Genomic DNA, 19,245 nt, shown 5'->3' with positions numbered 1-19,245 from the left:
AACGTCACTAATAAAATACTATAAATGAGTTCTTTTCTGCAATTTCAAGTCAGTCAAAACGATGGAAATGGCATCGGCTAGTCCAAACCCCGAACTTAACATCACAGGGGCTTTCGATCATGTGGTGAACATGTTCACCAAAGCTGATTCTGACAAAATAATGCCTCTGGAGAAATCAATTAAAGCATTCATGTCATCATCGGCTATTCAAGGCAGGAGACTTTACAACATTCCTTGTCTTGCCAAACTACAAGGTTCGGAAACATACACAGTGTGTTTATCATCCGAGGCTTGGAAACTAATCGAGGCACAAGTTCACAACTCAAACATCAAGCTCATGACGCCAAAACAACGTAGGTCAATGCACAATAAATTGCATCACTCGGTGAATCCAAAACATGTTTCAATGTCGTCTAAAAAAATGTCAAAGGTGGGCGACTTCGTAAACAAGACACGTGGAGATCCACCAGTTTTAGATCTCTTCCCCATGACCCATTACCAATGTCGTTTCGTTGCTGCTCGACTTGGCATTGTGATTTTGTTTGACCCAGACTGTTCAAAAGAATTTACAGACAACAGCAAGATGTACCTATTGAATCATAATGGTAGAAGGTACACTGGACTGGTCTACTGGTTCAAGATATACAAACTCCTCGAGAGAGAAAAGTTTGCTTTCGAGATGGCCAACACATGCTTACCAAAATGCAACATCCTGCAGCTGTCTTACCAGAACAAAGTAGCGCCGAATCATTTTTCTGTCCGATTTATCAACAACAAATGGAAGAGGCGTTTTGCAGCACCTACAGTGTTCTGTTCTCCATCAGACATAGATAACAACACGGTAGCTACATTCAAAACAAGGTTCCTTACAAAGTCACACGCAGACCAGAAAAAAACAAAGGCTGACCAGTATGATACATATGGAAACTCCGTAATCGCCTACATGATAACTGCCTTGGCAAAGTGTCTGCCTGGTGCCTGGTGTGCCAACGACTTGTTCAATATTGACACCGTGTCCTCTGCATGTAAGAGAAAGAGAAAAAAATCACCTGATATGACCTCACCACACGCTTCACAAGACAGAATGGTGGCCAGTGACCAAGAATTAGCCTTTCTGAAAAACTGCCTTATTCAGAAAATGTCTAAACCACTCACTGCAGCCAACAAAGAAAGTCTTTCCGAGATCATGGCAATAGCCAAAACTTCACAAGGTTATCCTCTCGTCAGCATTGTTCACGATTTCCACATGACACATTGTCGTAGTAGCCAAATGGCAAATCTTCTCAGAGACAAAATCAAGTCTCTTATGGATGAATTACAGTCCCACAAAGACAAAAGCGAAGCACTTCACAAGGAATTGACAGAGTTGAAATGTGACACACAGCAATCATGTTCACTTTACCTGGATGACCCAGTCTACACAGCACTTTCGCAAACTTTCTAGAGATAGTATGAAATATGTATTTGTTTTAGTTGTAATTAAAGCTTTATTGTTAATAAAACAAAGAAACAAAGAAACTCTCTACTTTTAATTTTTGTTTCGTCTCAAAACACCAACCGTAAGATAAATATGTATACATAGTATGCCACAGTGATGTAGTGGGTCCCTGGGTGGCGTATTTTAAAGGGTCTTTTTCAAGATGTCAAAATCGGGGTTTTTTAAAGATTTCCAAAAAACTTTCTGTGTCCAGTAGAAACTACTGGGCAGATTGGTGCGAAATTTGGTGGGAACATTCTTAAGGGGTGTGTAAAGTCAGATTTGTTCATGACATGATGATTAGGGCTAAACATGTGTCATTTTGGTCAAAAATCAATAATTCCAAACTGTCATATATTTCACGAAGATAACGGAATAACACACAATTGAATAAACATTCAATAAAATGTTTGTAAATTTGCCTAGCAACAAGACCACACCTATAGCAACTGTCAAATAATCACGTATATTGAAAAGATTACAGAAAAAAGTGTACCACATATAGTAATGTTGGTAGGATTTTTGTTGTGAGTGATAGTAAGATGTAGCAATATGAATAAGATTTATATCAAGCCAGAATGCTGTTTCAGGATAACTAGATTCTATTGTATATAGTTTTAAAAAACAAATCTTATTAAATTGAACATTAGGGATGAAACAAGTTAAATTAGGAAGCCTTCAGTAATTAATAAGGGGAGGGTTGGGGGAATTAGGAGGGGGTGGGGTCTCTTTTTAGTACAACTGAACTACAATGTAGGTTCAGTAGTGCTATAGGCATGGAGTGGTGTCTGTCTGTGTATGTATGTGTGTGTGTGTTGATTACTTAAACTCAAAAACTGCCAACCCAATTGCTTTGGTATTTGGTGGAGACATTATTTGTGGGGTCTAGTTGGGAAATTGTTCAAATGAAAATAATCGCATTACAGGTGTGTGATTTGGGTAAAAAAAATGTGATTTTTGTTGAAAAAAAACTTAAACTTAGAAACTCCTGGGCAGATTGGTGCGAAATTTGGTGGGAACATTCTTAAGGGGTGTGTAAAATCAGATTTGTTCATGACATGGTGATTAGGGCTAAACATGTGTCTTTTTGGTCAAAAATCAATAATTCCAAAACTACTGAGCAGATTGGGCTGAAATTTAATGGGAATGCATCTAGGGATGTATAGATGAAGAAATATTAAGGATACAATGACGTCATGAGTGATATGCAAAATAGGTGTGAAAATGTTAATTTTGAGTGAAAGAATTCTATCTCACAAAGTACTTGGTCAATGAGACTGAAATTTGGTGAGATGTTTCTAGAAGTGTTATTATGCAGATTTCCTTCAAAATATTTTGACACAATTGGCCCTGGCAACCATGACCACGCCCTTAGCAACAACCAAATGGCAGTATATTTTGGTCAAAAATAATAACATCTGGTAGGCAAGCGAGTAAACATTCAAAAAATGTATGCAAATATCCCTAGCAACCATGACCACGCCCTTAGCAACATCCAAACGGTCGTGTATTTCACAAAGATAACGGAATAATACACGATTGAATAAACATTCAAAAATGTACATAATTTGCCTAGCAACAAGACCACGCCCATAGCAACAGCCAAATAATCACGTATATTGAAAAGACAACAACAGGAATTGAAAAATAAATGAATAAACATTTTAAAATGTATGCAAATATGTCTAACAAGAAGACCACGCCCATAGCAACAGCCAAATGATGATATATTTTGCAAAGATAATATCAGGAATTCATACACAAGTGAACAAAAAATGCAAAAATGTATGCAAATATATCTAACAACATGACAACGCCCATAGTAACAGCCAAATGATAGCGTATATCGCAAAGATAGCAACATGGTTGGCTAGGCAACTGGGTAGTCATTCAGCAAATGAACACCTATTGTTAGCATGGACTACCATATGGATAAACATTTTTAAAAACTACAATTGTGCTACAATGCCATTGGCGGTATTTTTACAAATCATTTCTTGGGGAGGGCCATATATTAGGAAATGAGATGAGGGGAGCAACACATTTCACTTTGACTAATGGTATTGTCTAGTCTAGCATTATTTTGTGTTGTTGACATCCTATTGCTCCGCATTGTATGCAAACACCATGCGAAATAGCCAGTAAGTGAACACTTAGTGACCCTCAACAAATAATATTGTAGTTAGCTATGGGTATGAGGTGCTCAAAACATATTTAACTTTTACTATAACATCCTTGTAATAAACAGCCTAACCATACAATATAGTTGGTATGGGTACAATTAGTGAGCCATAAAAATTAATATTATCTTTGCATTGTTATTTCACTTTTACTATATCACCCTTGTAACCATGGTAATGAACAACCCAATGTTGCCTTAAATTTTGGTTTAGGGTTAGATATCATATCAAACCATATCATCAAACCGCTGCTGGCAACCATATGGCATATAGTGAATTAATTATCAGTTGTGAGGAGAGAAGTGGGTCTCACAGGAGTAAAACAGGAACAGTTGGGTAAGGTATTAGGGATAATGTTTAGATATGTTGACAGTCCCAATGACAACATTTGGAGCCAACTAGTATTTTGGAGTTAATGTTCTGGCCTGCAACTCAGTCATTGAAATCCAAACACAGGTACTGATTAATGCAATGAGTTGACACAAATATACTGTGGTAGTAGTAGTTGGAGAAATAACCAATGCCTTTAAAACTTTCAATGTGGTGGAAGCAGTGGGATTACTTCTTTTAAACCAATTGATTCCAGTCCCTTTCCATGTCTGACAGCATTCAAACCATGTTTTAAAAATATTTAACTGGGGAAGGGCCATATTTTTAAGGAAGGAAATTTAGGGCAGGACACTTTTGGCTCAACAGAATCTGAGGAGGGTCACCTTTTACGTAACAGTCCAGGCCTGATTTCCCCTGTCCCTTCCCTCCCCTAAAGTGCTAGAGAACATTCATTATATTATAATTTTTTTATCATTAGTCAAGATATATTTGTCAAAATTAATGTATACACTTATAGTGGATTATATATTATTCTTCTGAAACTGATCCTTGCAAAAAAAAAATCTAAAATCATATGAATGTTGTTCAGCGTATTATATAGTACACAAAATAAATGATGATATATTACTGTCATCTCTTTCTTATAAAACTGTGTAAGAATATGACAGGGTCACAGATATTGATTCTTTTCAAAACTCTTTCTGGTTATTTAACAAGGAAGTGTTTTGCTCTTCTGACAAAAGTTGTATTCAGTACTTGTAACTTTTTTTCCAATAGTTTTGTTATTGTGGTCTACAGAGATGTTATGATAGATAGTCTTGTCAGTTATCATGTCTAATTAAAACATAGCGTAAGTGAAATCCTGTTAGATTACATCACAAAATATCTGAAGAATGTAAACATATTTAAGTTGTATTCAACATTTGATATTGGCTTGTGTAACTGTTAACTGACGAACAATTGACTTTGGTGTAGTTGTGATGCTTGAGTCTTTAAAATGTTGAAAAAAAAGAAGAAGGTTCATTTGACAGTTTTTGGAGTGTTTGGATAATTACATTTGTATGTCAATATACAAACCCATTTACACTAAATAGATGGTAAAGCTCAGGGAAGGAGGTGCTGTCCCTTTTAGATTTGAAATGATAATGTAATTATATTAAAATGGGATTTGTCAGTTCATCATATTGGTTCATGTTATAGTCTCTCAACAAATACATGGTCTATTACACCTTTGTGAGATTTCACTAGTTATGAGCATGGTAGTTAAGGTAATATTATCGTTGAGGTATAAGGGGAGATACCTGAATGGTATAAATGATTCATTTCTGTATTGCAACAAACTCTGTAATATTGTTTTAACAAGACATGTAATCCTTGCATTGAATTCCATTCTAATCAAAACTATCACAAATGGCTCATTAAAATATATATTCAATAAGATTGCACATGTATAACAGTATATGTACATGTATGTGACATCTGTAAAGACAAATTTGTTTGGAGTTTACCATCCTGGTGATACTTCCATGGTAGAACTTGTTTTAATTGTGGATGGTTATAAATAAATAACACAAACACAGATTGTTAGAGCATTATAACGACTGTTGTATTCTTATAAGACTGATAACATGTTGGGAAGAGAGAGAGAGAGAGCAAGTTACATCCTCATTAAGATATATATTATTGGTAACTTAAGAGAATCAATATGCATGTTTTTTAGGGTTTCTTAGCATTTCTGCTATAGTGCGATTGAAAGATGTGATTTCAGGCGGTGTATTTAAAATGAAAAATATGGTTTTATCACTTAGTATTTATGCAATCAGATTCCAGAGTTCTACACAAATTGTTGCCGATTTCGAGAATTGTCATGTGCTTGGCATTTTTAGGGGAATAAGTCCACAACCTCCAGTTTTCAATATTATAGTAATATTTAGTATTTATGCAATAAGATTCTGGAGTTCTACTCATAAGTAATTTCTATTAACTGCCTTACTTAAAAATCAAATCCCATGTTTATCACACTTTGTTGTTTGTATTTGTCTTTATTGTCATCACAATTTCAGTCTAATGTCTGAAATAAAATGTGTATGTGTATATAACAATGACTGTGTTTGAGTTAAGTCATTTTTAACATAAGTACACCACCCGAAATCACTTTATAAGCACGCTTTTGGTAATAATACAATAAAAAGTGATAAAATCAAAGCATGCTTTATTTGGTCGAATTCAACATTTTTTGAACATCTGCTGTCTATTTATCCGTTATACAATAAAAGTGATAAAAACCATATTTTAAGTGTACTCCCAAAATCTGGATTTTTTAAATCTCTATTCATAGGCAATGACAGTTTACCGGGGGGGGGGGGGGGGGGGGGGAATAGGTCCGGGGCATTTGTCAGGGCGGCATTTGTCTGGGGGCATTTGTCCTAGAACTGTGTAGAACACAATATAGCACATAGTTGAGTATTCTTAAGTTGCATAGTCTTTCCAGTAGGATGGTGGTTATATTACATGGCCACTTCTGGATTTCATTGGTGACTTGGGTGGTGTAGCAACTATTGGTTTAGGTGATAATGACGTTGCTTCCTTGACATCAGGTCGGTTGGACCGTTCAGAATTACTCCTTGTAGACAGTGGTGGTTTGATGATATTGGGAGTATGAGATGTCGTGTTTGTTTCTCCCAAGTCTTTAGAATCTGCTGGTTCCATTGTTTTCTTGAAGTGTGCTCTGCTACGTCGATAAGTTGTGTCGGATGACTCAACTTCTTAAGATCTTTCATCCAAACGCTGTGTGACAATGGCTTTTGGCCATTTCTTTTTTCCTAGAATGAACGGTTTCATTCTAACCACATCACCTTCTTCTAACACTGGGAGATCATCTAAGTTTCTGTCATAGTATACTGCTTGTGTTCTAGTCCTATGGTTCATTAGGTGTTGTGCTTGATTTGAGCTTCTTTGTTGCGTTGATGCAGTAGTGTGAGGTGAATGTTACTGTTGGATTTCTTACACTTCCTCAGGAGTTGTTTGGCTATCTTGACAGCTGCTTCAACTTTACCATTTGCCTTGCTCTTGTATGGGCTGATAGTAAGATATTTAAAGTCCCATACTTTTGAGAATGTTGCAAACTCAGTAGAGATGTATTGTGGTCCATTGTCGGAAACTAACTCTTCTGTGATTCCATATCGAGCAAAGGGCTGTTTTGTTTTCCTTATAACTGTTGAAGATTTGGTGTCGGGAAGTTTATCCAGTTCATAAAAGTTGCTATAGTAATCAACAGTTACCAAGTAGTCTCGATTATCATAGGTAAACAAATCGGATGCTACCTTTTGCCATGGTCTGTGTGGTTCATCATTGTTTCCATGCACTGGCTGGATTCATTTGTTCAGCAAGTTTCACATGATGTGATATATTTCGTTATATCAGCATTGCTCATTGTTTAAAAATACATTATACATTGTCATATAACCGCAAAATGTGCATATGAGCCACATATGCAAAGATTGACCTGTATCACATACATGCTGAAACCAGTCATTGGCTTCATAATATCTTGCTTCGTGAGAATGTCCATTGAGCAGAAAATAGTGAAGAATATTTTATTTTCACTGGAATTACCGTTAAAAACGGTAATAAACAGTACTCAACATGTTTTAGAATTTCACAGGTAATATGTGTGTCAAGTGCAGTTTCTTGTTCTACTCCTTAAAACATGTTGATACCCTGTATTTGGCTTGTCAACACAGCCTGTGTATATGTAAAGTGCACTGTTATTGTTGATAATTTTGGTTCAGACTAAAATTCACTTTTCAAAAATAATAATGCAGTGTGTACATATACAGACTGTGTTTACAAGCATTTACCAAACACAGGAGTGTTTCAATGTGCCTTATGGAGTAGAACAAGAAACTAAAAACTGTAGTTGATACACAGAACAAAACATACTGAAAAAATCATCAAAAGTTACAGCTACTGTCCCTTTAATCTGTCCACATAATTTCCATCCATCCATCTATCAGTGAATTTGTCATTTTGAGATGGGGGAGGGTCACATTTTAGAACTTGGGATTGGGGGGAGGGTCACATTTTACAGCTCAGACATACCCTAAATCCCCCCTCCCTCATAATTACTGAAGGCTCCCTTATAAAGTATGCAAATGGAGTATTTATACAGAGTCATGTATATATATCAGAGAGAGATCAGAGAGACAGACAGACAGACAGACAGACTGACTGACAGAGACAGAGATCTTTACCACTCTGGTCATTGTTGTGTCCAGATGATGGTAGCAGATCAAGAGCGAATAAGGATGGAAGTAAAATGAGAAGTGTTGATGGGATATGTGTTGGGCATTTCTACCAGAGGCTTCTAAAACATGACAGCAACATTTTGTGATGTTGTGATTGTAGGAAGGGATGTCGTGGACAATGCACAGTCATGCATGCATGTCTGAAAGCAGGTCTCCAATATATTGTCCATTGTGTTTGTGGTGGTGACTGTTCTTAAGCATATCTGTCTTGTGATACATGTCTAGTACAATAGTAATAAATCACATAAACAGTTCTCCTGAGATCATTTAATACTCCATTATATACCAATAGAAGTGAAAAATGCATCACTGCAATCATTTAAATATAAATGTGTTACTTTAGATTTGACAGTGATAGTATATTAGAAAAATAACAATGTTCAACTTGTTTAATTTATTTATCTTCTCAAGCATTTCGAAAAATAAAAATACCGCCAATGGCATTGTAGCACAACTAATAGTTGGCTGTTGGTGTCGCTGTGGCCTTGTTGCTAGGCACATTTGCATACATTTTTGAATATTGATTAATTTGCCTACCCTTTCCAGTTTTAATATTTGCAATAAAAAACACCATTCAGCCATTGATATGGGCGTGGTCCTGTTGGTAGGCATATTTGCATACGTATTTTTGAATCCGTATTCACTTACTTACCTATACCTGTTGTTGTCTTTGTAATATGCATCACTGTATAGCTAAGGCCGTGGACATGATTGCTAGAACCAATTGTGTCAAAATGTTTTCAACAACACCTGCAGAATAACACCTCCAGAAACCATCCCTACTAAATTTTAACTCCATTCACCATGCAGTTTAAAGATACAAAATTTTATTAGCACAACTGAACTAGGTTAATTGGTGCTAGAGTCATCGAGAAATGCGTGTGTATGTGTGTGTGTGTTTGTGTGTGTGCGCACGTGCGCGCTCGCGCGTGTGTGTGTGTATGTGTGTGTGTAAATGATTTAAAGTAAAAAACCGCCAGACTGATTTGTTTGGTATTTGGCGGGGACATTACTTGTTGTGTCTAGATGGAAAATTGTTCAAATGAAAATGATTGCATCAGAGATGTGCATTTTAAGTGAAAAAATGTGATTTTTAGTCCAAAGACTTAAACTCCAAAACTACTGGGCAGCTTGGCCTGAAATTTGGTGGGAACGTTATGTAGTGGGTGTAAATTTAGATTTGTTCATGACATGATGATCCCATCAGTGATATGCAAATTAAGGTTAGTCAAAAGTCTATAATTCCAAAAGTACTTCGGTTGATTTCGCTGAAATAGGATGTTTCTGGGGATGTACAGATCAGGTGATATTAATTACAATCATGATGATCTCTTTAGAAATGTGGAAATTAGGGCTAAAAAAACTTGTTTTTTTAGTTGAAATGCCAGTCAGGCAAAAAGAGTATACATAGATTATTGTTTTATTGATCCAATTAAACTATTAAAATTTTGTATGGGTTACTTAACACAATGTAACAATTGTGTGTGAATGGTACTAGAATTAATCTCTCCTTGATGTTGCTTGGAATTCGAAACCGTGCCTACCTAACTTGAACACTGAACTACATTTTGGTTCAATGTAAAATGCCTGTCTGTCTGTCTGTCTGTCTGTATGTCTGTTTGTATGTCTGTCTTGTAGATGATGCAGTGATTTTGGTATTGAACTTTACCTCTCAAACTACTAGAGATGAAATTTGGTTATGATTCTGAAAGTGTTACTGTTAATCTGCAAATTGTGAATGTATCATACTTAATATGTCATTGGCCCTAGCAACCATGACCACACCCTAAGCAACAGTCAAATGATAGGTTCCTTGACAATTATAACAAGGATGAGTAGGCAAGTGAATATACATTATTGTAGAATATGTAAATGCCCTTAGCAACAAGACCACGCCCATAGGAATGGGTAAACAATGACATATAATGCTAAAATAACACTGGTGATGGGAAGGTAAATGAGCATTGCGAAATTGTATGCCGAGAAACAAGATAGTGCCCATAGTAACATTTAAATGATGTTGTATATAGCAGGTATAACATTAACACCATGGATGGGAAGGCATGGGAATAAATCTTTGAAGAATGTAAGTCTAGCAAGAAGACCACGTTAATCATTACAGAAAATTAAACTGTATCATCAACAGTTGTGCTATGTACAACGTCATTGGCACTTTATAAAAATGGTTAGACCTAATTTGCATATCGCTAATGGGATCAGCATGTTGTGAATGCAGCTTCATCTACACCTCTCCAGAGGCAGCCCCATGAAATTCCTGCCCAATCTGCTAGGTATTTTAGAATGATAGATTTTAGACAAAAAACTCGTAATTTCAGGTGCAGCAAATGAGTCATTTTTAGTCCCCGCCGGACGAAGTTCAGGACGGGGACTTATGGATTGATTTTTTTCAAACTTGATACAAGGGCAACATTCTATGGCATACATATGCACGTCAATTTGTTTTATGATATGATCCAATATGGCCGCCTAGCAGTCATTTTGTTTGCAAATTTTCCCTGTCTAAAGCCATAACTCAGACATGCTTTAACAGATCTCATTCAAAGTTAGCATTAGGACAGTGTTCTATGAAATACATGTGCATATTCATTGTTGTCATGATACGATCCAATATGGCTGCCTAGCAGCCATTATGTTTGTGAATTTTCCATGTCCAAAGCCATAAATCAGACATGCTTGGACAGTTCTCATTCAAAGTTGGTATTAGGACAATGTTTTATGACATACATGTGCATATCCATATTCATCGTGTCATGATCCAATATGGCTGCTTAGCAGCCATTTTGTTTGCGAATTTTCCATGTCCAAAGCCATAACTCAGACATGCTTGAACAGATCTCATTCAAAGTTGGTATTAGCACAGTGTTCTATGACATACATGTGCATATCCATTTTTGTTGTGATACGATCCAATATGGCTGCCTGGCAGCCATTTTATTTGCAAATTTTCCATGTCCAAAGCCATAACTCAGACAGGCTCTAACAGATCTCATTCAAAGTTAGTATTAGGACAGTGTTCTATGACATACATGTGCATATCCATTTTTGTTGTGATACGATCCAATATGGCTGCCTGGCAGCCATTTTATTTGCAAATTTTCCATGTCCAAAGCCATAACTCAGACATGCTTGAACAGCCCCCCCCCCCCCCCCCCATACCCGACTCATCCTTTATTGTTGAATGGTTTATTCCATCAGGTCATCTTGAAGAGTAGGCATGTCCCATGTCCAACAAGGAGACACAACATGAGTTGGCATGTTCCATGTCCAACGAGCAGACACGACATATCTAAGTCTGTTTGATTTAGGTTCACAAGTGTTGTTGCATGATCAGAGTAGTGATATCAAGAAAATGACAACATAAAGTGCCAGTGCCTTAAAACACAATCATAGTGAGGACTATGTCATTCTCAATGACTTGTTCTGAAATTATTTCAGAAAGTTAAAACATAGCTAATAAACACTTTTTACGTTTCATTCAAGATTGGAGAGGAAAGTGAAAGCTGTTCGTATCAGCTCTCCCACTGCGATATTACACAACTTGTCCTCCCAACAGATGTCCCTGCCCACTGCCCGCTCCCCACAATTTTCACCAAGGTTTCCTTTCTCTCCGCTGCCCTCTACCAGACATATGGCATCTGTCCACTATTCATTGAAGCCCCAATGTTAAATTTACTCAGGATGCTGTTTGATATACTCATAGCAAATAGTATCTCCTTCTACATGTAATATATACGTAATGACAGTTGTCAGTTGACATATTAGATTGTGCTGCAATCTCAATGCACTGCCTCACCAGTTTCGATGACATACGCGGTCAAACATAAATTATTATATTACACAATTAATTTGCCTCTTGTGAATATTGTAAAAAAAATAGTAAATTTGTCCACTGCCTTCCCCTTTCCCCATATCTTACAGCTGAAATATATGTTGCCCGCTGAAATACTGGGCCATTTTTCCCCTCCCTCTGGCCAAGCTTGGAAATTGCCTGCACATTGAAGAATCGTTTATAAACAGCTATTTGCATGAACAGCTTCATTGGCTACACCTGTAATTTGCATATCACTAATGAGATAATCATGTACTAGGAATGTTACCATCAAATTTCAACCCAATCTGCTCAATAAATGTGAATCTGTTTTAATCAATCAATCAATCAATCAGCAAAGTTTATATTGCGCCAAAATCCAAAAACATTTAATGGCATAGGAAAATGTCAGTTGAGTATTTCCATTTAACTTAATAGTAAACTAAAGTATAGACTAGTAAAATACCATGAAATTCAAGCATTGGTCAACATTTTGGACTAAACTCAATGATATCAAGGCCTGGTGCAATGTAATATCAACAGTCTTATTAAAAAATGACAGAGCAAAAATGTGAGGAACAAAATTAAATACATGTGTATGTTATAAAACAAGAACAAATTGGGGTTTTAGTAAATTATCAGTTTAGTACTGAAATTATTAATGACACAGGCAAGAACCCACAACTTAATGTTTGTGCACAGGGAGCACAGGAACTGTGTTGCAATCTAACGAACAAACAAACAAACAAACAAGTAAATAAATAAAAAATAAATAAATATGCATGGGTAAATGAAAGATCATTTTAAACTCATGGATATCTGTCTGTAAACATGTCTATATGTATATACATGTCTGTATACTATTGAAATAATAGACTATTTGTTTCTATATATCCTATTTATACTAACAACATATAGATGGTATATATAGAAACATATCCTATATTCTCTCATTCAGAGACCGGTATATACATACATATTATGTTTATTGATAGTTATCCATTACTTTAGAATCCCATGTATATTTATTTAGTTTTTTTCTGTTTATTATTTATTTATTTATTTATTTGTTTGTTTATTTGTTTGTTTATAACAACATTCCTGGGCTCCCTGTGATATGACACCTGGCTGAGATGAGTGCATGTGGGCTGGGCATTTAGAAAGAAAAAAAAGAAAAAAAGATTAACTTACAGTACATAGTTAAAAGCAATCCATCAAGAATCCTTTCCAAAATTTACTGTTAAAAATCACAAAATCAGATAAAGATGCTGTAATTAGTCCCCGCCATACGAAGTCCGGGGCGGGAACTTATGGAATGGGTTCCGTCTGTCCGTGCGTCCGTCTGTCCGTCCGTCTGTCCGCAGCCGTTTCTTGGAGATGCCTGGACCAATTTTTTTAAAACTTGGTACAGGGGCAACATACAATGACATACATATGCACGTCAATTTGTTTTATGATATGATCCAATATGGCTGCCTAGCAGCCATTTTGTTTGCAAATTTTCCCTGTCTAAAGCCATAACTCAGACATGTTTGAACAGATCTCATTCAAAGTTGGTATTAGGACAGTGTTCTATGGCATATATGTGCATATTCATTGTTGTCATGATACGATCCAATATGGCCGCCTAGCAGCCATTTTGTTTGTGAATTTTCATGTCCAAAGCCATAACTCAGACATGCTTGAACAGATCTCATTCAAAGTTGGTATTAGGACAGTGTTCTATGACATACATGTGCATATCCATTTTCATCGTGATATGATCCCCCATACCCGACCAATCCTTTATTTTTGTAGGCATGTTCCATGCCCAACAAGCAGACACAACATATCTAAGTCTGTTTGATTTAGGTTCACAAGTGTTGTTGCGTGATCAGAGTAGTGATAATTCCTTAAAACCCAATCATAGCGGGGACTATGTCATTCTCAATGACTTGTTAAAATATTGTTACTCTCTTTGAGTCTAAAATCAAATCAGATAATTAATAAGTTTAAGTTTTATACGAATATTGGATTTTAAAATAATTGCCAGATATTATATATTATCCTAATTTTCAGGATAGATCTCATAGATTAGTTTTGTTTTATATGAAATAATGTATATAGATAATAAAACACAGGCTAAACCAATGCATAAATCACAGGTTTAACAAAATATCAGGATTAACAAAATATCAGGATTATAATACATGAAACAATTTCAAAAAAAGCTTTGAAATACAACCATGACTCATTCGAAATTATTTCTTTAAATGTATTGTAAGTGTTTCATAAGATAAAGATTCTGTTTTGATGTTACAAACTTTTGTTGGTAAGTATTGGGAATGAAATATACACTGAGCTTTACACTGAGCTTGAGTCAAATGTAGGATCCTGACTGCAATCTTCATAATCAATCAAGTACCGTCAAATTAGTTAATCTCAAGTTTAAAAAATCTTTACTAAGGGGTAGACCATTTGATATCCTGGGGGGGGGGGGGGCTTGGAAGATTGGTAGAGTCATTATTTTTTTTCCACCTGCTTGCCTGTGAATTATTTTTTTTCTCCTTCGCCTATACTGGCAACTTTTATTTTTCTTTCCTTCTTTGAGATATCCGAATTTTTTTTTGACGCCTATGTTGAACACCTACTTTTGTTGCCACAATTTTCTGTTTGGTTTTCGCACAGGGTTATAAAGAGAGTAAAAAGATGCTGGTCTATCACATAGATTATATTTAGAAAACTACATATTTCAATACATGTTTGATTTTCAATTAAATATAAACATCATTGATAGTTTTTATGCCATGGTATGGTGACACACAGAAAATGCAATTCGGAAACTTGATTGGTGAGCTCAAGCATTCAGACAGACTGGTCAGTCAGACAAAAAGTCACTGACCCCCATGAATAGTTTGATAGCATCTTGCCAGTAAGCTGTAAAGGGAAGAGCTTTGAGACTGGGATATGTCCACCTCTTGTGTGAGTGTATGTGTATGGGCTGGGGGGGGGCTTCTAGGGGGTCACAGACACTGTCAGACAATAATTTACAAGCTTTATAAGACAGTTCTAACATGTGAAAAGCAACTACATAAGGTTGAAACATTTTTAAAATAAAGTTTTCATAGCATCTTGACAGTAAGCGGTGGAGGAAAGAACTTTAATTTGAGACTGGGACATGTCTACCTCTTATGGGGGGAGGGGGTTCTAGCTGGTCTCCCTCTAGAAGCCCTGGTATATTTTTACTCTTAAAGCCAATTTTCTGGCTATTCACAGACACTTTCAGACAATAATTTGCAAGCTTTACAAGACAGCTCTAACATGTAAAAAGCAACCACATATGGTTGAAACGTTTTTGAAATAAAGTTCCATAGCATCTTGACAGTAAGAAGTGGAGGAAAGAACTTTGATTTGAGACTGGGACATGTGTACCCCTTATGGGGGTCCTAGGGGGTCTCCCCTAGAGGCTTTTGAAGTTTTTTTTACCAATTTTGGTGAATATTATTGTTGGTTTAACAAATGAGTAGCCTCTGGGGTGAGATAGTCCAAGGGGTTTCACCCCTGGCAGATCTGGAGTTATTTGATTCTATTTAGGCAATTTTTAGGTTATTCATAGCCTCTGAGGTAATATTGCCAAGCTTTGAACTTTTTCAATAAGTTTTCCATGTTATAAAAGTGGGCCTGTAACATTGGTATAGGGGCATTGATATTGCATGTATAGTAAAATCACTGGTATATTAGAGCACTTTAGGATGTCATACCTCGTGTACATTAGAAACTTGAATTTGATTACTTTGTAGTGTCGATACATGTAGTGTCCGAAATAAGAAGTATATTCATCCCTACTAACTAATTCATACTGAAGAGACTAGAACAATTTAGATTAAGTTCTTTTATATATTCTTTTATAAACTATCCAATAGTATGAAGATTACCATTACCTTCAAGTTCACTTTTGCCCCAAAATGCAAGATAAGTGAAGCACTGATTGTGAAACAGCCAAACATTTACATGGCATGTTCTGTAACTAGTGTGGTAGCTAGGTGATACATGTATGTGTATAATTTTATGTTTGAACCCTTACCTGAAGTAATATTTAAAAAATTTATGAAAGAAACAGAGACAAGAACAAATATATATATGTACCACAGGCCAACGGAACTTACTGGTCCCTGACATGTGTTTGAAAATGTTTGTCATGATCTGACAAGTGTCCTGGTTGGAGAAGTACTGGCAGGTTGAACAGTACACTCGAATTTGTGCATCATTTCCCTGCCAAGACATTTTTTTTTCTAGTAGCAGCAGTGTTGCAGCCAGCTTTTTCTCAGAGTGGAACATTGTGTCTCGAGACTTTCATTTTTCTGGGTCATCTTATTTTTGTTTGTGTGGGACATCACAAAATTTATCATTACACCAAATGTACTAGTCTATAACAAACTCAATAAAAACTCATATATAACACAATTACAGGTAAGTTTAATCCTGCACCAATCTTGTTTCAGTGTTTACATGCAAATGTGAAAACTGATTAGAGTGGAGTCATATTTTCTATAACTACAGCTGACTAACTGTTGTTCATTGTTACTGTCAATCATTGTCAATGTACTGTTCAAGACTTGATGAGTTCATGAACTCATGATGGTTACTTTGATAATTGTATCACTGACTTTTGATAAACATATCTCTCTCCAACGTGATGTCTGTTTAATTGTTAAAACAATTGCTGACTGATTATCTTTGTGAATTATCCACAGTAAAGCATAGACCATACACAAAAAGTCACTATATTTTTTTCTATGCGTCTTTGTTTTGCTGTTTTCCATTCTTTAAGAGCCTCCTCGAATGGGAACATGTCAATCAGTGGTCCCTCAGCTGATATCAGTGATAAGACATCCAGTCTATCAGGTTTAAGTCTATTTTGAATGTTTGTTTTGATCTTATTCTGAATGGAAAACCCGCGTTCACAATCTGCTGTTTGGATAGGTAATATAAGAGTTATTTTAGCAAGCTTTACCAAGTTCAGAAACTGGTCTTTATGATAAATATACATCAGTTTCCACAATGTAGCCACCTTATCACGTGGGTATAACTTTGACAACACAAGTTCTTTGGCGGTTGCCCATTCACGCATTACACACGCTGGATCCACTGTGCGATCTACAACTGTATCATCGCTGCGTATTGTAGTTTCCCAGAAGTGGTTTACTAATACTCCGATTTCTTGGTTTCCATATTCAGTAAGTTCATCTTTGGACAAAAATGATAGTGGCCGCATGGCTAGAACAGTGAATGCATTTATTAACTCGGTTGATTGTTGAGGAAATCTCTCACTTAGGCTGCTTTCACAAAAACTTGTTCGGGGGGGGGGGGGACTTGAAAATATATGGATAGTGTGTGTGTGTGTGTGTGTGGGTGGGGGGGGGGGGTACCTGAAAAAAATGTTATGGGTTGTAGGGGGGGGGGTACCTGAAAATAAATTGACATCATGACTTTTCAGACATGGGAAAATAAGCTTTTAAAATGTTGGTCTTCCCTTTTCAACAACAACAACAACAACAACAACAACAACAACAACAACAGCAGCAGCAGCTACAAACAACAGTTGCTCACAAGTTAGTAAAATGAAAAACAAAAACAGTCAAATTTTAAATTTTCTTTTAAGAAACTGTTAATGTAATGATAAATTGAAATGGGCGAATTGAGTGGTACAGATTGTTTTTTGTCTGAAAATATCAGTGTCTTTCATGTACACTACTATCTACTGAAATTTGGTTCATTTAATGTGTGAAATTACCTTTACACTGTACTGAAAATATTCTTTGTGACATGACTGTGTTTTGGTTTGTGGTTATCACAATGATATGTACGTTTTCCATGTAAATTCTTACTAGTATTAAATGACAGACAAATATGACAGACAACATTTTACATTTGCAGCTCTTGGAAGTTAAAAAAAAAAAAAGAGTTGGAAAATGTTCATCTCAGCCTGCCATCAAAATGTAAAAGATGCACCTGCACTAAAACATACTTGACAAGTATCAAAAACGTCTGTGCAAGGTATTTTTTCATCCTATAGATATGACTATAATTTTCAACATAAACTTTTAATAACACATTCTAAATATTTCCTAAAATTAGCATATTGGCAACATCTGCTACATTTGAAACAGAAGACAATATCTCACAAGCTGAGTTAACAGAGAAAAAGTAAAATAAGTTTTTTGCACATACTTTTCAACTTTGCATGAATATACTATTACTTGTAAATATAAAGATAAATTAAACTTTGACATAACTCTCAATATAAAGTTACCCTAAAGATATATGGCAGGAATGAGGTAGTGAACTGAAACAATATGTGCAAATACTCCAATATAGTCTCAATAAACATTTTCATAAAGTAGTGTTTGCACAAACTGTGGAATTTTTTTGGAATGCTTAAAACATATATCTGTTAAAAACATATCTGAAGCAGCACATAATAATAATAATAATAATAATAATAATAATACACAAACATACTCATTAAAAAAATTAACAAATAAATTATCTTTTCATGTCAATATTGCACTAGGCATTGTCAGTCGTAAATCATCATCAACATCATTCAAATCATCATCATCCAAATCGTCATCTTCTTCCTCCTCTTCTAAAACATTACAAAGGAAAGACTGATATTCCACTTGATCTACTTGATTTATGTTTGAAAGGGTTCTCCATCTTCTCCTTTTTCTTCTTCATCATCACCACCATCGTCATCATCATCATCATCATCATCATCATCATCATCTTACAAGAGTTATTCAAAGTGTAATTTATTTACAAGTATATGTTGTTTTTTGGAACGGCAATGCACTGGTTAACATAACATCATTTTGTTTTAACTGGTGTTTGTGTATATATATATATATATATACACAATATACAAATTGATTACATATAAAATGGACAAAGTTGGGATTAAGTGTATTATGTACAGTTTTGTACTTGGTATGGAATGTTAACGCACAGGAAGAGTATTCCAAAAAAAAATTTATTCGGGTAGGGGGTACTTGAAATATTTGGTGCTTTGGTAGGTGGGGGGGGGGGGGGGGTACTTGAAAAATTTCGGAATATGGCAGGGGGGTACTTGAAAAAAAAATT

The sequence above is a fragment of the Glandiceps talaboti genome, chromosome 19 (assembly GCF_964340395.1).
Source record: "Glandiceps talaboti chromosome 19, keGlaTala1.1, whole genome shotgun sequence".
Lineage (NCBI taxonomy): Eukaryota > Metazoa > Hemichordata > Enteropneusta > Spengelidae > Glandiceps > Glandiceps talaboti.
Note: the sequence above shows the minus strand (reverse complement) of the source record.